We start from the raw sequence: 20,440 nt of genomic DNA on the forward strand, positions 1-20,440 counted from the left end.
CTTAGAGAACCCCTTTCAATATTTCTTGTAGGGCTGGTTTCATGTTTGCAAATTCCTTTAGTTTTTGTTTGTCCTGGAAGCTTTTTATCTCTCCTTCTATTTTCAATGACAGCCTAGCTGGATATAGTATTCTTGGCTGCATATTTTTCTCGTTTAGTGCTCTGAATATATCCTGCCAGTCCTTTCTGGCCTGCCAGGTCTCTGTGGATAGGTCTGTTGCCAATCTAATGTTTCTACCATTGTAGGTTACATATCTCTTCTCCCGAGCTGCTTTCAGGATTTTCTCTTTGTCTCTGAGACTCGTAAGTTTTACTATTAGATGTCGGGGTGTTGATCTATTTTTATTGGTTTTGAGAGGGGTTCTCTGTGCCTCCTGGATTTTGATGCCTGTTTCCTTCCCCAAATTAGGGAAGTTCTCTGCTATAATTTGCTCCAATATACCTTCTGCCCCTCTCTCTCTTTTTCCTCTTCTTCTGGGATCCCAATTATTCTAATGTTGTTTTGTCTTATGGTATCATTTATCTCTCGAATTCTGCCCTTGTGATCCAGTAGTTGTTTATCTCTCTTTTTCTCAGCTTCTTTATTTTCCATCATTTGGTCTTCTATCTCACTGATTCTTTCTTCTGCCTCATTTATCCTAGCAGTTATTGCCCCCATTTTTGATTGCACCTCATTAATAGCCTTTTTGATTTTGACTTGGTTAGATTTTAGTTCTTTTACTTCTCCAGAAAGGGTTTCTCTAATAACTTCCATGCTTTTTTTCAAGCCCAGCTAGTACCTTTAAAATCATGATTCTGAACTCTAGGTCCGACATCGTACTAATGTCCATATTGAGTAGGTCCCTGGCAGTCGGTACTACCTCTTGTTCTTTTTGTTGAGGTGATTTTTTCCATCTTGTCATTTTGTCCAGAGGAGAATAGATGAATGAGAGAACAAAATGCTAACAGGGTAACAACGCCCCCAGAAAATATACTCTAAACAAATCAGAAAAGACCTGAAGCCAGGGGAAAAGAAAGGGAAGGAAAGAAAAAAGAAAAAGTTAAAAACAAACAAAAACAGAACAAAACAAAAAAAACAGAATATGATCAAATATGATCAGGCTGGTGCATAGATCAGTGCCACACACTAGATTTTGGGTGTATTTTGGTTTGTTCGAAGAAAGTGCCTCCCAAAATTTTAAAGAAAGAAAAACTTATATATGTACAAAAATAAGGGTTAGTACGATGAAGGGATGGAATATGACTGTAAAGATGAAAATTACAAAAGATTTTATAAAAGGAATTGATAAGAAGTTGGTTGAAAAAACAAGGAAGAGGGCGCCTGGGTGGCTCAGTTGGTTAAGCGACTGCCTTCGGCTCAGGTCATGATCCTGGAGTCCCTGGATCGAGTCCCGCATCGGGCTCCCTGCTCAGCAGGGAGTCTGCTTCGCCCTCTGACCCTGTCCCCTCTCATGTGTTCTCTCTCTCTCAAATAAATAAAAATCTTTAAAAAAAAAAAAAAAAGAAAAAACAAGGAAGAGTAATTAAAAAAAAAAAAGGGAGAGAATGTGATCAGGCAGGAGACTAGAACAAAGCCATACACTAGAGATTTAGGGTATATATTGGTCTGTGAGAAGAAACTATATCCCAAAATTTTAAAGAGAGAACAACTTCTATATATACCAAAAATAAGGTTAACTACAATGAAGGGATAGAATATGACTCTAAAAATGAAAAATACAAATGTTTTTTAAAAAAGGGATTGATAAGATGTTGGTTGAAAAAGGGGAAAAGAAAAATTCAAAAAAAAAAAAAAGACAGTTAAAAAAAATTAACTTTGAAAGACTAAAGAATCATGGTAAAAAAAGCCATGTATTCTATGTGCAGTATTCCCCTAGTGCTGGAGTTCTGCCATTCTCATTGATCGGTAAACTTGGTCTTGGCTGGCTGTTCTTGCTGATCTTCTGGGGGAGGGGCCTGTTGCCCTGGTTCCCAAATGTCTTTGCCAAGGGGCGGGGCTAAGTAATCGCAGGTTTGCTCTTGGGAACTTTTGTTCCCTGCAAGCTTTCCGTATAGCTTTGGAGGACATGAGTGAAAATGGCGGCCTCCCAATCTCCCCCCCAGAGGAGTCAAGAACTCAGGGCCCCACTCCTCAGTGCACCCCCAGAGAAAAGCAGTCAATCACTCCCATCTCCCTGGTCTCGGGCCGTACTTCGTGCTCACCTGGCCTGTGACTGAGCGTTTCTATCTCTGGCACCCGACTCGGTGTGGAGTCTCCAAACCCAGCAGATCCCTGCGGTGCGCTATTGCGCCACTCCTCCCAGGGGAGGAAGGGGAGTCTCCCTGGATCTGCTGCTTGTTGGGTCCCTGCTGGAAGAGCAGTGGCCCAACTGTGCCATGGATCACGGTTTATGGCAACCCTGAGCTGAGAGCCCGCGCCTTGGCTCCATCTCTGCAGCCAGCTTCCCCACTCCGATACCTGGGAGCTCTGCCACACTCAAGCACCCCCGGTCTTCCTTTGACCCTGAGGGTCCTTAGACCATGCTGTCCCAGTGAGGGTTCCACCCCCTGCTTAGCCACTGGAGCGACGTCCCTCAGCGGAGCCAACTTCTAAAAGTTCTGATTTTGTGCTCAGCTGCTCTATCACTTGCCAGAAGTGGCAGACAGAGGCCCCCTCCCCCGCCACCTATCCTCCTGAATATCGCCTCAGATTCACTTTTCCACACGTCCTACCTTCCAGAAAGTGGTTGCTTTTCTGTTCAGAGAGTTGTTGCTATTCTTTTCTTCGATCTCCTGTTGAGTTCATAGGTGTTCAAATGGTTTGATCCCTATCCAGCTGAATTCCTGAGACCAGACGAAATCCAGGTCTCCTACTCCTCCGCCATCTTGCTCTGCCCCCCAGGACCTTAGATTCTTGCCTACATCATTAACTGAGTCTAAACTTTTATCACCAAGTCCAGCATGGTGCCTGGTTCATGTTAGATGCTCAATAAATATTTGTTGGATTAGCTTAATGCAATTTACCCTCTTACCATCTATATAACCTCTTTCTTAGCAAGCAACATTTTTTTAAAAAGATTTATTTATTTATTTGAGAGAGGGGCGTTAGAGAGGCAGAGGGAGAGAGAATCCCAAGCAGACTCCCCATTGAGCATGGAGCCCAAGGCGGGGATCAATCTCACAACTCTGAGATCGATCCTGAGATCACAACCTGAGCCAAAACCAAGATACAGATGTTTAACCCACTGTACCACCCAGGCACCCCAGCAAGCAACATTTTTTGATGCAAGTTTTCCCACTTACTAGCCATGTAACTAAGGGAAATGCAATTGACACATCTGAGTCTGAATTGTCTTATTCATTGGTTAAGATCCTAGAATCATGGGTTGAAATGAAAATTAAACAAGATAATATTCTTGGTATTTCCTATGTGCTCAGTAATGTTCTCTGATATTATTATTGTTACACAAAACATGGCGGAGACATCATGATGTCCCCAGGAAGTGAATTTAGGCTGAGATGGTAGCTTTCCAAAGATTTTAGTAAGGAATATTTTACATATTCCTTAGCTCCCACTGACCTCAGTATTTGACAGATAATTGCCAGAGTTGCTGTGGAATTCCAATTTGGGGGAAATGTTGTCTCTTTGTTTTTGCAAGCAACTTTTAAAACCTGTTAAATCACCACGAACAAACTAAATGTCTCCCTAGAGGGACTTCCTTGGAGAATATTTCCCATCCCCTGTCCCCAGGGCAGCATTTTACAAGCAATTTAAAAAAAAATTCTAGAATTGTTGCCACAAGAATCATGACTCACAGCCCACAGAAGGGTGCTGGTGAGGAGGCCCTCCACAGACGAGGTATATTTCCAGGTGTGCTCGGAAGTCAACTTTCAGAAGCTGCAACAGGCCAGACTGATAACAACCCCAGGCAACACAAAGACCCAAAACCAATCTTTGAGTAGCTCCACAAGCAGAACAGCAAGCTCCTGTAGTTGGCTTAAGGAAGATCACACGCTGGCTTCCGCAGAGTGCGGGGGAGCACTGTGCCTGAGATCCGACCCGCAGCGCCCACCTGAGCTCCAGGGGAGCGCACACTGCCCCTTTCACTCGGGGCTCCTAGAGCTGTGCTCCATCACATGGTTTCTGCTTCAACATGATAGTCCTTCATTTATGCTATTTCTGTCTTACATTGACTAGCTTAGGGTCCTATAAAACTCCTAATTGTTTAATACGCTGCTGAAATTCTTGCTCCCCAAAGAAAACTACAGTGACACAGATGTGAACACCTTCTATGTAATACTGGTGACTAATCCAACACCGTATCGTAAGTCCCCTCATGACCAAAGTCAGCTCAAGAATATGAGGAAAGTTTGACGCCATCTTTGGGCTGAGCCCTGGGGGACATTTTGAGAACAGCTGCCCTGCAGCCTGCCCGCCCCCACTGCCCCCCCCCACCACCCCGTGGAAGCCTGAGCCTGCCCATCTTTCTCCCTTTGCCTCTTAGGCACGTCCACCAATGAGAATGCTAATTCACCAGCTGCCCGCCTGAACAAATTCAAGAACAAGGGGAAAGACAGTACAGAAATGAGGCAGCGCTGAATAGAAGTTAATGTGGAGCTGAGAAACCTAAGAAGGATGACCAGATGCTGATAAGGAGAAATGTAAGCTCACATCCTGACGAGGCTACTTCTCCACTGCAGGAAAACCGCAACAACCAGGGCGCTGTGAATTGGTCTGTTGATGACATCGTCAAAGGCATAAATAGCAACAATTTGAAAGCCAGCTCCAGACAACTCAAGCTGCTAGGAAACTGCTTTCTGGGGAAAAACAGCCCCCCATAGACAGTATAATCTGGGCTGGTTTGATTCCAAAATGTGTGTCCTTTTGGGCAGAAGTGATTGTAGTTCCATTCAGTTTGAATCTGCTTGGGCTCTCACCAACATTGCTTCCAGGACATCAGAACAGACCAAGGCTGTGGTAGATGGAGGTGCTATCCCAGCATTCATTTCTCTGTTGGCATCTCCCTGTGCCTACATCAGTGAACAAGCTCTGTGGGCTCTAGGAGACATTGCAGGTGATGGTTCAGTTTCCTGAGACTTGGTTATCACGTATGGGCAGTTGACCCCCTGTTGGCTCTCCTTGCAATTCCCAATATGTCATCTTTAGCACGTGCTTATTTACTTAATCTTACCTGTACAATTTCAAACTTTGGTTGCAACAAGAATCCTGCACCTCTGTTCGATGCTGTTGAGCAGATTCTTCCTACCTTTGTTCGTCTCATGCATCATGATGATCCAGAAGTTTTAGCAGATATCTGCTGGGCCATTTGCTACCTTACTGATGATCCAAATGAATGGATTGAAATGGCTGTAAACACAGGAGTTGTGCCCCAACTTATGAAACCTCTAGGAGCTACTGAATTGCCCATCGTGACTCCTGAGCTATGAGCCATAGGAAATATTGTCACTGGGAGAGATGAATACATAACACATTGTAGTAGATACAGGAGTACTTGCTATCTTTCCCAGGCTGCTAGTGAACCCCGAAACTAATATTCAAAAGGAAGCTATGTGGGCAATGTCAAACATGGCAGCTGGTTGCCAGGAGCAGATACAGCAAGTTGCGAATCATGGACTAGTCCCTTCCTCACTGGTGCTCTCTCTAAGGCAGACTTTAAAACACAAAAGGAAGCTGTATGGCCTGTGACCAACTGTACAAGGGGCAGAACGTTTGAACAGATTGTATACCTCGTTCATTGTGGCATAATAGAACCACTGATAAACCTCTCAACTGCAAAAGATACCAAAGGTATTCTGGTTATTCTGGATGCCATTTCAAATATCTTTCAGGCTGCTGAGAAACTAGGTGAAAATGAGAAACTTAGTATAATGATTGAAGAGGGTGGAGGTTTGGACAAAACTGAAGTGCTATAAAACCATGAAAATAAGTCTGTGTACAAACTTCATTAAACTTGACTAAGGGGCGCCTGGGTGGCTCAGTCAGTTAAGCATCTGACTCTTGATTTCAGTTCAGGTCGTGAGCTCAGGGTCATGAAATCGAGCCCTGCATCGGGTTCCATGCTCAGCGGTGAGTCCGCTTGAGATTCTCTCTCACCCTCCACCTATGCCCCTCCCACCCCCAAACTGGCGTGCTTTCCGTCTCTCTCGCGCTCTCTCTCTCTCGAATAAATAAAACAAATTAAAAAATAACAAATTAATTGAGAAGTATTTTTCTGTAGAGGAAGAGGAAGATCAAAATGTCGTGCCAGAAACTACCTCTGAGAGTTCTACATTCCAAGTTCAGGATGTCACATCTGGGACCTTTAACTTAGTTTATACAGCTGAGATATAAAGTTGTTTGTTGTGCACTATGTTGTATAAGTTTGTCTTACTGTTTGTCTACTAAGAAGTCTGTTTAAATGCGTTTTGTTAATTGTTGCATTTTTTACAAGGAAACTATACTTGAACAGTACCAAATTGTACCTGCTCTATGAAGGTCCTCCTCTCAGTGGGTTTCTTATTTCTGTGCAGAATCTCATACCTTACAGTATCGTGTAAATAAAGATTAAATTCCATCCTTTAAAAAAAAAAAAAGAATATAAGGGAAGTTCAGTTTTAGAAGATGCTTAGATATTGGTACATACCATCAGTGGATTAAACTTTTTTTTGCTTTCAAGATTTTGTTTAAATTCTAGTTAGTTAACAAATTTGTAGTATTAGTTTCAGGGGTAGAATTTAGGGATTCATCACTTGCATATAACACCCAGTGCTCATTACAACAAGTGCTCACCTTAATACCCTGCACTCAGTTACCCCATCCCCCTCCCACCTCCCCTCCAGCAAAACCCTCAGTTTGTTCTCTATTCAAAATAATCATCTAAAAAAATACTGAAAAAGGAATTTGACCTATCCCTAATAAAATCACAAACAGAAATGGAAATGTAGTGAACATTGTACTTAAAGGTAACTACTAGAAACAGTTTCATGAAAAATCCAGAATAAAACAAAGGAGCCCAATATTATGATTATTATTTAATAGGTAGTTTTTGACAATTACAAGAGAGCATAAAACAAAAATTAGATGCCTAGGTATAAGAAAAAGATGAAAAGAAAAAGATGAAATTATTACACCTTGTAAATGGCGTAATTCTAAGCCTAAAAGTGGCAAAAGAATCAATTGAAAAATTATGAATTTTTAAATGCAATGATTACAATAAACTTATTAAAATGTATGGCGTTCATATATATCAGCAATGACCACTTTTTTCTTTTTTTTCTTTTTTTTCTTTTTTTTTTTTAGCAATGACCACTTTTTAAAAAATTACAATTTAAAATGTTTCCACTCTTAACAGTAACTAACCTAGACGGTTTGGCTGGGTACACCGTCTTAAAAAAAATTGTTGTGGTCTAAATGGGAGAAAAAGGCAAAACATGGGGCATTGGAGAGATTGGAACAAATGAAGTGATACACATGAAGGCAGGGTCTCTGCGTGTCTGTGGCAGCCTGGCGGCAGGTGCTCAAGGACACCTGAGCTAGCCCAGCTGGGGTTGGAGCTCCTCAGACTTGCCTGGTAAGCTTCCCACGAGGCTTTGGCAGTTCCCCTGTTCCTCTGCCTAGATCCTTCATCCCCAGATATCCTCATGGCTCACTCCCCACCTGCTTCCCGTTTTGGCTCAAAACTTACCTGGCTGAGCCTCACTCTGACCATTCTATTAAAAATTATAAGGTATCCACTGGGCCCATCGGCCTTACTCTGCTTTATTTTCTCCATTGTGCTTTTGTTTGTTTGCTGCCTCTCCCTACTAATAATGTAAGCTCCGTGAGGGCAAGGTTTTTTAGTCCATATTGTTCACCTGTTGCATGAATGAATGAATGAATGAATGAATGCAAATATACATAAAGTTTAAAGATAGAAAAGCACCAGAAATAAAACATTAAATATGCTGTGGTAATGGTATTGAGTGATTATTTTTGTTTTATTTCCCAAACGTTTTGTAACTTGTTATTACTTTTATTTATTTAAAAAAAATGCATATTTTAAAAGGATTAGTGCTCTGGCTCGATAGCTCCTTTCCCAAGTTGTTTGCTAGGAGAAAGGCGTATGCAGAGAACAGACAGGCTCACTATACAGCTTAACCACAAAAACAAGCATACAATCTATTTTCATTAAGCCTGCTTTTGATTTCATTGTTTTAAATCTTTAGATGTTCTTAACTGTAGCTGTTATCTGTGTCTTGAAACCACATTTTTATCTGAACCTTTTAATTACTATTTTTTTCCAAATGGATCACCTTTTCTTATCCTAGATTGAATACCTCCAGCTAATCCTAAATTGAAATTAGTTAGTAAGATTAATTGCATTTCATTGAAATGTTCTTAAATGTATACTCTTTCCTTTCAAGTTGAATCCTCCTTCCAGTATTAATGTTCAGTGAGTCTTCTGTTTCAGTTTCATCCCAGCTGCTGGATCTATTGTTTTTAAAGAGTCAACTCACACTGTTTGCGTACATGTTCGGACTATAATATTTTAAGTTGACTCATTAAAAATTAAAATTATTTATTAGGTGTTTGCTTTAAGAAAACTTTGGGGTTTACATCAAGTGAGACAGTTGATAATGATTACTAGTAACTGCTGAAGAAAAAGAACCTCAGTCTTTTTGCATATAAGTGTTGGTTTGCAACATATTCACCTAGTTGCTTGGAGGAATTCTTAGTATGTATGGAATATTCTGGAGCTCTTTTGTATGTGAGGGCTTTTGGCCTCATAGAATAGTTCCATGTAAAGAGCTTTGGGGCCTATTTCCAGCCATCCTTCCTCCTTGATATATGTCAAGTTATCCCTAAGAAGAAAAATAGTGACCACCCTGTGGTTCCCAAGAGACCCTAGAGATGGCCTGGGAATAAAATTTTATATGATAGCTACATTTAATTCTATTAAAAGGTCTGTGGGCTTTTCATGTCTACATTTTCTGGAACTGTCCAAGATTTAATATCAGGCAAAGCCCAAGCACTTTTGGAATTAGGTGATCTCATAGCCTTCATAAAAAGCCTTCTTAACCTTTAAGAAACACCAAACATTCCCAGTCAACCACAAACGAAATTGGCAGATATCCTCTTGCCGTGCACAGTCCAAGTTGCAGAAAGCCTCTTAGGCAGCCAGTTCCTAAACAGGTGTTTGTACATTTACTTTTATTGACCCTAACAAGCCCCACTGAGGCCACTTGGTGAGGTCCTGACTCCTTTCTCTTTTCTCTTAGCCCCACAGAGCTCATGATGTAATTCTCTGGCAAAGCAAGCTTGCCAAAAGATGTTTGCTTGGCTGCATTCCCATCAGCAAAATTGTCACACATTTATCCTGAAGCAATATTAAAGTGTCCAAGATAGAAATGTCAGAGCATATGTTAGGATATTCTGCACGATTAGACCATGCCCTCACATCAGTGATCCGCCACTAAATTCTGTGTCCAGACTATTGCTAGGCCTGGTGATACCTGTTAGAGGCCAGAAGTATGAGCAATACACAAGTAGAAGAAATCCCCAGAGCTGGGCCCAAGAGGGGGCTTAAATTAGAAATACCCACCCGTGAAAAAAAGAAAATACTCCTAAGGGATAGTTATTAGTGAAAACAGGCAGTGGAATCTGTGATTGAGAATGCTGGTATCTCCTGTTGTCCATTCTCTTTTTCTTCCTTTAGCCCCAGTTTAAGCTGCTGGACCCATGGTTACCCACATAAAGACTACATTTCCTAGCTCTCTTGCAGCCATATGTGGCCGTGAAGCTAAATTCTGGCCAATGAAATATGAGTCCAACTGACACATGCAACTTCTGAGTTGTTTGCCTAAAAGGAAAGAGTATTATTTTCCACTTCCTCTTTTTCCCTTCCCACTGGCTGGAAAGTGGACAGAAGATGAAACAAGGAGCATCATCATAGACCACAAGCTGGAAGCCATGCACTGAGGAGAGTGGAACAGCAAGCAAGGAGTCTAGCTCCCCAACGTCATAGCTGCACCATATCAGCTCTGGGCCATTTGCCCTCACACTGTTACGTGAGGTGGACATACAGTCCTATCTTGTTGAAGCCACTATTTTGGCCTTTGTTAGAGCAGTAAAGCTTATATTCCAACTAAAACAAACCAGAGGTCAAGACCTACAAAGATAGAAATTAGTCTTTTGACTATTTTAGTTATGTACACATGAGAATAGAAGATAGGCTAAGATCAAAAATGAGAATAAAAAGGGAAAGTGAAGGAAGATCTCTTAACTCAGGCTACTATAACAAAACACCATAGATCTGGAGACTGGGACATCCAAGATCAAGGTGCTGGCTGATTCGGTACCTGGTGAGAGCCCTCTTCTTGGTTTATAGATGGCTGCCTTCTTGCTGTGTCCTCACATGGCTCAGCTCAGCTCTCTGGCCTCTTGCTATGAGAACACTAATCCCATTCATGAGATTCACCCTCATGACCTAATCACTTCCCAATGACCCCATCTCCTAATACCGTCACATTGGAGTTAGATGTCAACATATGAATGGGGGGCCGGGGGAGCACAAACATTCAGTCCATAACAGATGATCAAGTTAAAAGGAAATATTGCAGAGCCAATTTTGTGAACACTGAAGATCCGTCAGAGTGCTCCTTTTATGCCCATCAAGGTACAACTACTTAATGGGATTGAAATAAGCTCAACGTCATGGTTGGTGTACCTTAGCTCTTGGCTCATGGAACAGGACTTCAGATTTGTTACTTTGGAATAAACTTAGATTCTTTTGTGCGCCATATGAGAACAAAGATGAATGAAGCAGAGTTATTCAGCCTATGGCTAAATAAAACATATAATCCTTTAATCTTAATGTTTAATATTAAATGTGGATGATCCCAGATCACTAGACTGTTGACTCACAGTTGTACATGTCCTATAAACCATGCTTCCTTGGAATACTGTGCTAATACTCAATATTGCATTTATTTTTGGTTTATGCAATCAGATCGGAAAAACTAATCAATGGGCTGAGAACTCAAGGCTTTTGTCACAATAGAATGTGAGAATATTTTTAGTTGTCTTTTTTTTTCTTTAAAGATTTTACTTATTTACTTGTCAGAGAGAGAGAGAGCACAAGCAGGGGGAGCAGCAGGTCGAGGGAGAAGCAGGCTCCCTGCTGCGCAAGGATCCCGATGTGGGACTCAATCCCAGGACCCTGGGATCATGACCTGAGCCAAAGGCAGACACTTAACTGACTGAGCCACCCAGGCATCCCATTTTTAGTTGTCTTTTATGTGAGTCTAATAATGATTTGTTAAGCATCCTTCCAACTAGTTTTATGATAAATCTTGTATAATCGGGGTATAATCAGAACTTACCTCTATACTCTGGTAGAATCCTATAGTGTTTTCTTGTGAGCCATGTAAAGACTAGGAAGAAAATATTTTTTGTATCCCAAGTAACATGTCAGTGACAAAATTAGTTAAATTAAATGATATCCAGATTCTTATTAGAACTGAGTCACTATACTCATGTTCGTTAAAATTAGGAACATAAGGCATTTTCTTAAAATAGCTTTTGTACAATAAAAAAGACTGAATTCTGAGCATATACTACGTTATCAAAGTTTGTACTCTGGTTTTAGCTTTTTTCTGTATAAAGATTTTCTCCTTCGCCAGTTAAAAAATACTTGATCCAATACTTCTATTGCTATGTAGTCCACCTACACGATAGAGAAGAAAACTAGTAGCACTTTTGGTTTCAAATGATTTCAAATGCATCGTGACAATACACGGTTTGAACTCATCAGTCTCTGACTGAATGCCAATACCTTTAATGTGTAAGAAGGTAGCAACTAAGCACCCTTTGGGATCCTGAGGAGACAGCATGCCCAGAACCATCGCTAGAAAATGACAGGGTGTAGTATCTGCTCAGGGCAAGCTCTTTAGGAGCCTCTGGGTAAAACTCACCAGGTAAAGGCATAAATCCAGAAAATCCTCATAAAACTGTAAACAGATGGGGCACCTGGGTGGCTCAGTCGGTTAATTGCCTTCGGCTCAGGTCCTGGGATTGAGCCCTGCGTCAGGCTCCCTGCTCAGCGGGGAGCCTGCTTCTCCTTCTGCCTCTCCCCTGCTCATGCTCTCTCTTTCTCTCTCTCTCAAATAAATAAATAAAATCTTTTTTAAAAAACCTCTTAAAAATGTTATTGTAGTGGGAGCACTTAACATGAGATCTTTTTATAATTTTTGTTTAATTTACATTTCACTATTGCTAATTATAGGGAGAATGTGGTATAGCAGATCTCTGTTTGCGAGTATGTGGAGACACTGGAATTCCCACTGTTGGTGGGAATGTAAAATGGTGCAGCTGCTGTGAAAACCATATGGAGTTTCCTCAAAATATTAAAAATGGAACTACCATCTGAGCCATCAATCCCACATCTGGGTGTTTACTCAAAAGACCTGAAATCAGGATCTCAAAGAATATTAGCACTCCCATGTTCATCACAGCACTATCCACAATAGCCAAGATGTAGGGACAACCTAAATGTTCAACAGATGAATGGATAAAGAAAATTTGGCATATACACACAATAAAATATTATTCAGCCTTAAAAAGAAGGGAATCCTACAGAATGTAACAACATAAGGACATTATGCTAAGGGAAATGAGCCAGTCACAGGACAAATACTGCATAATTCCACATATATGAGGAATCTAAAGTAGTGAAACTCATAGAATCAGAGAGTAGAGTGGTGGCTGCCAGGGGCTAAGGGGATGGGGAATTGGGGAGTTACCAACTAATGGACATAGAATGATCTTTTTAAAATCTGTCATTTCACCTAACTCACAGAGTAAGAGCCAAAGCCCTTGCAAAGGCCTAAAATGGCCTGTGTGACCTGTTCTCTGATCTTTTGTGGTCATCTGTACATCACCAGGCTCTGCCTGGTTCCCAGGTCCTTATCCACCATGCTGTGCCTGCTCGAGCATGCTAACTGCATCCTACCACACACCCCCCTCCCTAGGGCAAAACAAGCATGAGGTCACAAAGAAGGCTGATCCCACAAAGAAGGTGACCTAGCAGAGACTATGTGGATTTGCAGAGGTCACCTTCCATGCCCACGACCACCATATTCCCCATGCACCAGTTGAAAGAACTGGCTTCATGCCTGTTTGCTTGTTGCTATCAAGAGCAGCTACATGCTAGCTCTCGGTGACAGAACCCTCTTTCCTCAGCTTGGGTCTCACTTTTAGGCTTCCTCCAAGTACCTATCAGAATTAACACCCCCTACTCAAAATGACTTCAGTTATTTCCCAAAGCACAGTCCTTATATAGCCTCTAGTTTCCCCAAGATTCTCATCCCTCTCCTACCCTACATATTCTTTCTGCTGAGTGAATGCTTCGCTGCACCCCATCTCCTTCCAGCACAGTCCTTGTGCTTTCTGGAACTCCCACTCAGAGATCAGCAAATTCCTCCAGTCCTTCTCTAAACACTCCCTCTACCACCTTGCCTTAATTGAAGCCTGTCTGTCCTCTGGAGACAGTAACCTCTTTCAGTTGTCCCAAGCAGAGGCTGTTTTGATTCTCAGACTAAAGGCTGAGAGTCAGAATAAGTGCCCCTCCGTATTCCTCCAGTACCAATTCCTGACTATAGTTCTCCATCCTTTTTTTTTTTTTTTTTGAGAATTATAAAATTTAACTTTTAAATAGAAAAAAAATAGAAGTGATTGGTCAAAAATTCAAATTGGGTATACCCCAGAACGCAGCCCCCCATCCATCCACCTGCACATATATGTGCATGTCCCTGCCTAGGCACATGTACACACATACACAAATGGACTCCTACCTGCATCTTTACACAAACATGTGCACATATAGACACACAAGAACATACATCTCATGTGCACATGTAGTGATATACACACATGTATCTGCAAGCTCACATAGATGTTTGATTTTATAAAATGAGATCATGCTATTCATGCTTTCAGTTTATTAGTATACTTTTCCCAAAGTATAATATAGATACAGAAAAGTGCACCCATCAGTTAAATGAATTGTCTCAAAGTGAATATACACATTAACACTCTTCCACTACTTTCTGTTTTCACTTAACACTGCATTGTGGAGATCTTCCCTTCAACACATAGACTCCAAGCTAATTCCATTTAATGAGTCCATTCTAGGGCCGAATGGATAATTTATGTAACTAGCCCTAGGTATTTAGGCTTTTTGCATTATTCCACTGTTAGAAAAATGCTGCAAGTATTATTCTTGTGCATGTCTGTCTGGCTACATTTATGAGTCTATCTGAGAGTACAAATTCCGGGTTCCCTCTCCATCTTATGCCAACATGTCCACAAGTCCCCTTGGCGGTCGCTCCCTGGTCGTCAGAGGAATCGCAACCTGCTGTCTATAAGACGGCAGCCTGGCCTTTGTTACTTCGGGGCTCCATCATCCCCATGGAGGCTCATGAGCTCAGCTCAGGGCCCGCCTCTACAGCCCAGCCAGCAGAGGAACACCTCTCAGCTTCCTAGTGACATCACTGCCCTGTCATCAAGGCATTGCCACTGACCTGAATGAAAGGATTGTCCTAGGGGTCCAGCGTGGAACATAATCCCCTGGAGGTTTTTCCGGCCTCATAACATGCTTCCATCATGTTCACTTCCCTCAGCCTCTTTCTGTCTTCCCCCTCCTGCCAGGACAACTCAGGCATTTCCACTTCTCTTAGAGCAGGCCATCACTTTCTCCAGGTTCCAAAGAACTCCCCTAGCAGCAAGTTTGCCCATCTCTTGGGGTTAGGGTTGCCAGTTAAATTTGACTTTCCGATAAACAACAAATACTTTACAGCATAAGTATGTCTCAAATATTGCATGAGACATACTTTTATCTGGTGGCTCTCCCTGGGGTCCTTTCCAGGGTTTTACATTCTGTCTCCCCAAATCAAATAGATTCTTGCTTCTCCAGTCTTATATTCTGTTCCCCTTGATTAAGCATCTTCAAAATCCAGTGCCAGGCGTACCCCCCGTCCTGTCCAGACATTCTAGGTAATTCTTGCAACTCCTTCCATGTATATTCTTCTTCTTCCCTTGTTCCCAATACATTCCCTTCTTCCCAATACATTCCCAGACAGATTTTGCTGGGATTTAACCCTAATCATAGGTCTGGAGTCTGGAAGAGGACGTGAAAGTAATACCTGTTGCTTTGCAGAGGAGAGACCTCTATAGTCTCTTGGAGCACGGGGAAGCACAGGCTCTTCCGAGTGAAGGGTGGGCCCTCTCTGCAGCTTCTAAGGGTTCAGGTGGTCTGCAGAGCCAGCATTTTCTGGAACTTTCATCCCGGTGTTTCCATCCCATGTTTCAGAATCCCAGGCTTTGCCAGCCAAGGCTCTGACTAGGAGTGTGCAGATAAGTGTAACAACCAGATCTCAGACAAGGAGAGGGAAGTCCCCCTGCATCTAAGTATTTGCTGATTTCCATGGTATAAATATCCCACAGTGGCTGATTTCAGATATGAATATGATGTCATTGAATATAAAGCTCTGAAGAGACACAAATAATTGGCCCTCATGAACTAGGAAGAGCTGGGTCCAGCATACCACCGGCCCTGCCCTTAGCATACATTTAAACATCTCTGGAGTTCTGTGACTCTATCAGGACTGTGTCTGTTACACAGCTGTGTCCACTCTTCTACTGCAGGGGACAAAAGCCTCTTTGTAAGCTACTGAAGAGGCCATCCGCCTCTTACACTTAGCCTGCTAATGGTCCTCAGTCTCCCATTATCCCTCTGCAGGGCAGCGATGCAATCTAGCAGTCACCAGCCAACTCTGCCATCCTTGTAGGTATTGTTCACCCCATATTTTTCAAATGTCTGAATAATTCAACCTACAAGGATATTCTCCTTCCCTGGAACTCTTCCCCAGGTTATCACCTGTCAAATCTTTAGTAGTTGAGCCCTTCTTTGGACCAGGGACTACCTTCATCTAATACAACACTCAGAATGACATTCTCTTTGTCCACTAGGAGATAAATAAGCCAGTCTCCAACCTCAGTCTTACTGTCCCTTTTTTTTTTTGGAAAACTCCTGGAACCATTAGTGTTAGTCCTGGTCCCCTGAAAAGCAGATGTCAAAATGGGATTAGATGTGTAAAATATTCATTGAGGGATATGCCTTCGAATTACAAATGGGAGAGAAGGGGAAATTGGTGAGCTGTCAGACCATGATGCGGGTCTGAGTCTTGTGAAGGAGAAGAGGAAGGAAGTATAATCACAGATTACTGTGAATTTCTGAGAAAGTTTCAGCTGGGCTAATGGAGAGCCCTTAGCCAAAAGTTGCAGGCCACAGAACACCTGCATCTCACAGGAATGGCCTGTACTTGGACCCCAGAAGCTCTCAGCTATTGACAGGTGTGAGGTGAGCGAAGGAAGGCAGCCATGCTGGTGTGGATCCAGAGTTCCTCAGTCAACCGCACCCCAACAGCAGACCTGAGCCTTGCGTTGCATGGTTGTCACATCTGTGTTTCCTGGAAACTGTATCTAAATGGAAACTATGTCTAGGGCGCCTGGGTGGCTCAGTCGTTAACCGTCTGCCTTCGGCTCAGGTCATGATCCCAGGGTCCTGGGATCGAGCCCCGCATCGGACTCCCTGCTCGGCGGGAGGCCTGCTTCTCCCTCTCCCACTTCCCCTGCTTGTGTTCCCTCTCTCGCTGTCTCTCTCTCTGTCAAATAAATAAATAAAATCTTAAAAAAAAAAAATGGAAACTATGTCTAAAGACTTAATGGATAGAATTTAAGAGTGTTGGGCTAGAATGGATCATTGGTAATGTTGCAGACCTCACACTGCATCAATTTAGAAGGCTCACGACATCTGGTATACTTACAATTAGTGATGCTTACACTGACCCCTGGGTTGGGGCCATAATAGTCTCATTATTGTGGTCATCCTGGATCATAATCTTCCTCACCAGCGACCTCCCAACTCCCTGCCATCTCAGCCACCCATGACCACCGTGTTAATGTAGAACTTGTTATCTCTGAAACTGGGCCATCTCCCAAACACTCACTCATATGAACATTCCCAGCCTCATGTATCCATTCATCAAGCATATTTCATCAGTGTTCTGCCTGGTTTGTTCCAGTGTCGATAATGTTACTGTTTTCAATCTCATCAAGAAACAAATTGGGTGGGAAATGGCACATATTTCTAAAGAAACATTTACTATCTTTCAAGTTCTGTTCTTGATGTTGCAAATCTTATTTAATGTTCACAAAATCCTCAGAGGCAGGTATGATTATCCCTATTTTACAGATAGCAAGTGACAGGAATGGATATGAAACTGTGTCTGCTGACCCTGGAGCCCACACCCAGCTAATGGAGACAGCCTGGCCAGGCAGGCAGAGGAATTTATACTCAACATTGTAAGTTCAAAAAAAGGAACCAATGGGGATTATTAAGTAAGGAAGAAATATAATTAGAACAGTGTATTTAAAAAAATTAGCTTGATGATGATATGCAGTTGGGATTAAAGAAGAGGAAAATTGAAGTCAGATAGATCATTTAGAAGGCAAGCACAATTATCCAGAGGCTTATGTGTGGGGGAAGGGGGGCAGGTATAGCAAAGAATACAAGATTTGGAAATATTCTGAAGGAGAAATTGATGTAAAGTTGTTTTCCTGACATCTCAAGGCTATTGAAAGATTGACAGAGTCAAAGATTATTCTAGATTCTGAGATTGGGTGGCTGGGAAAATTGGGTTGACCTTGAAAGGATAGTGAGAGAGGGTGGCTGGCATGGGAGGTACATCTGGGAGTTTTGTGCCTGGGTTGTTAGTGGAGTCGTGAACAGGGAGGAGTAGTTCTTAAGAGGCCACGGGCAGGGAAGGTAGAGGGCCAGAGGCCATGCTTTGGGAAGATTCCTCATTCAGAGGGTAGAGGGAGGAAGAGCCGAGATGCCAAGGCAAAACAAAGAGTCAAAGACAAGGTTGGATGAAAACCAGTCAGTGAAGGACGAAAGAAACTAAGTGTATGGATGGTATTGCAATCATGGTATTCCAAAGATTTTTATATTCCCTGGAGTATTTAAAATTAAGGGCAGTATAGACAATATTCAATTTAGCATGTTTGGTTGAATAATATCATTAATAATAGGGCTGTTTTTAAATGGAAATTTTTGCAATTAAGCCAAGGATGTGACATGGCCCACAATAAAGAAGACTAGACATGGTTCCACAATTAAGATAAAAAGGCCAGTAATTATAGAACAGGCAACTAGGTCTTCAGACAAAGAAAAGTCCTGCCCAGAAAGAAGGTGTTTGGAGTCGGGCCACACATTTCTTCATCATTCCTGAAAGTATGGATACTTTTAGAACATCCTGTCCTCAGCCAGGAACCTTGACTTCCAGCTCCTTCTCTAAAATTGAGCCTCTGGGGATAGCTGCCCCCGAAATACTGGCTTTTCTCCCAGACTGTGGCAAGTAAATATTGCTTGGTTTCTTGTCCTTGAAAATTGTCAGATTTTCTTTCTTTTAAGGTCTCAAAACTCACACAGTCATTGCTGGCATGTAAGCTGTCTCTACACTGGTATGTTGCATTTTACAAATGTTTAGGCAAGAGCCCACCAAAGTCAAAAATGAGCTAAGTGGATATGCCAAGCACATGAAACATCATAAACAAGAAAAGTGAAAACCTCAAAAAACTGGAAGCTGTTGGACAAGCAATCTCACTATGTAGAGCATGGTCAGCCCAAGTCCCCGCACTCCAAAGCAGGTGCTCTGTGATATTGTGACTTAGAATAAGAAATCTATGTCTGGTCTTCTTCCCTATTTCTGGCAGGGCTCTTAAAACCCTTGGAATATTCTGGGACGCCTGGGTGGCTCAGTCGGTTAAGCGTCTGCCTTGGCCTCAGGTCAGGATCCCAGGGTCCTGGGATCGAGTCCTTCATCTGGCTCCCTGCTCAGTGGGAAGTCTGCTTCTCCCTCTCCCCTTGCTCCTCCCCCCTGCTCATGCTCTGGATCTGTCTCACTGTCAAATAAATAAATAAAATTTTTTTAAAAAAGCAACAACAACCCTTGGAATTTCCTAAGTGTTAATAGCCATAAAGGTATCTTAATATTTATAACAAAACCCTTTCAACCACACCTGAGTTTATGTTAGTGAGGTGACTTTTGGAAAGCCCCTAAGGATGGGGATTGAGGGATAAGGGGCTGGAGATTGAGTTCCATCACCAAAGGCCAATGATTTCATCCATCCTGCCTATGTAATGAGGCCTCCATAGAACCCCCAAAGGACAAGGTTTGAAGGGCTTCTGGGTTGGTAAACACCCAGAGAGAGGGGAGAGTGGCTGCTTGGGGAGGGAGCATGGGAGCTCGGCACTCTTACGTTGCCCTATGCATCTCTTCCATCTGGATGTTCCTGAGTTCCATTCTTTTTGAATCAACTGGTAATCTAGTAAGTACAATGTTTCTCTGAATTCTGTGAGCCACTCTAGCAAATTAACTAAACCTAAGGGAGGAGTCACTGGAGCCTTCCATCCATTACCAGGAAGTCAGGAGCCCAGGTGATAACCTGAACTTGCAGCTGATGTCTGAAGTGTGTGTGTGTGTGTGTGTGTGTGTGGCTTTGGGTGACTGTGGGCAGCGTGGAGAAAGCCCTTAGAGACAGAGGCAGGAGAAAGACAGATAACGGCAGGGAGAAGCAGAACAGACAGCATGATAATGGAGAGAAGACAAGAAACCCAAACGCGCAGGAACACGAACGAAAATGAGTCAGGTTGCCCAGAGTCCTTTACTGTCACAGCGAAGAGAGCTGGTTGTCAAACATGACCTCTGTCGTCCCTGACGGCATCACTGCACAGGGCAAAACAAGTTCAGTGGGGACTCTCAGCCATAACAAAGCACTTAGGTTACATGCCATATTCTTCCTGGCAAGAACTATATCCTATATTTAAGAAAGCTATCCATCCAAAATGGTTAGCATTTTCCAAAAATGTTCTGAGGACTATAAAAGCATAATTTGGTGACTTCACATATTTAATTAGCTTATTGTACCTGCACGAATGTTGGATAAATGAAGTTTTGCTATCATACAGTTCCCCTGCTGTGTATAACGATGCCATGCTGAATAATTTGAAATAGATGGAAATTGAAGTTTTTGAACCTTGACAAGATTTCTTTTTTTAATTAAATATCCTATATATGTATTAATAAACAGATATGCCTGTAAGGTGAATTTCTGTACATGGAGTCAAAATTTCTCATTGATTTATATATTAAATTCGTAATGCTTAAGAAACTTTCCAGGATGTTTCAGAAACAATATTAAAGGAAAGAGAATAATCCAGTGCTTCTCAGAAGCAGCCGCTGGCTAGTGTGGGGCAACAGAAGGAACGCCGGGAGCCCCGGGTCAAGTCTGCAGCTGGTCAAAGGCGGTTAGTGTGGTCGTGAAAAAGCCGCTTTGCCCCCCAGAATCTTGGTCTTTTCAC

The 20,440-nt window shown here is 42.4% G+C and overlaps 1 pseudogene; it reads left to right on the top strand.

Moving 5' to 3' along the window:
• The first annotated feature begins 3,785 nt into the window (after nucleotides 1-3,785).
• LOC116642750 lies at nucleotides 3,786-6,330 on the top strand (annotated as a pseudogene).
• The last annotated feature ends 14,110 nt before the right edge of the window (nucleotides 6,331-20,440 follow it).

Source organism: Phoca vitulina, unplaced genomic scaffold, assembly GCF_004348235.1.
Source record: "Phoca vitulina isolate PV1807 unplaced genomic scaffold, GSC_HSeal_1.0 scaffold24, whole genome shotgun sequence".
Taxonomy (NCBI): domain Eukaryota; kingdom Metazoa; phylum Chordata; class Mammalia; order Carnivora; family Phocidae; genus Phoca; species Phoca vitulina.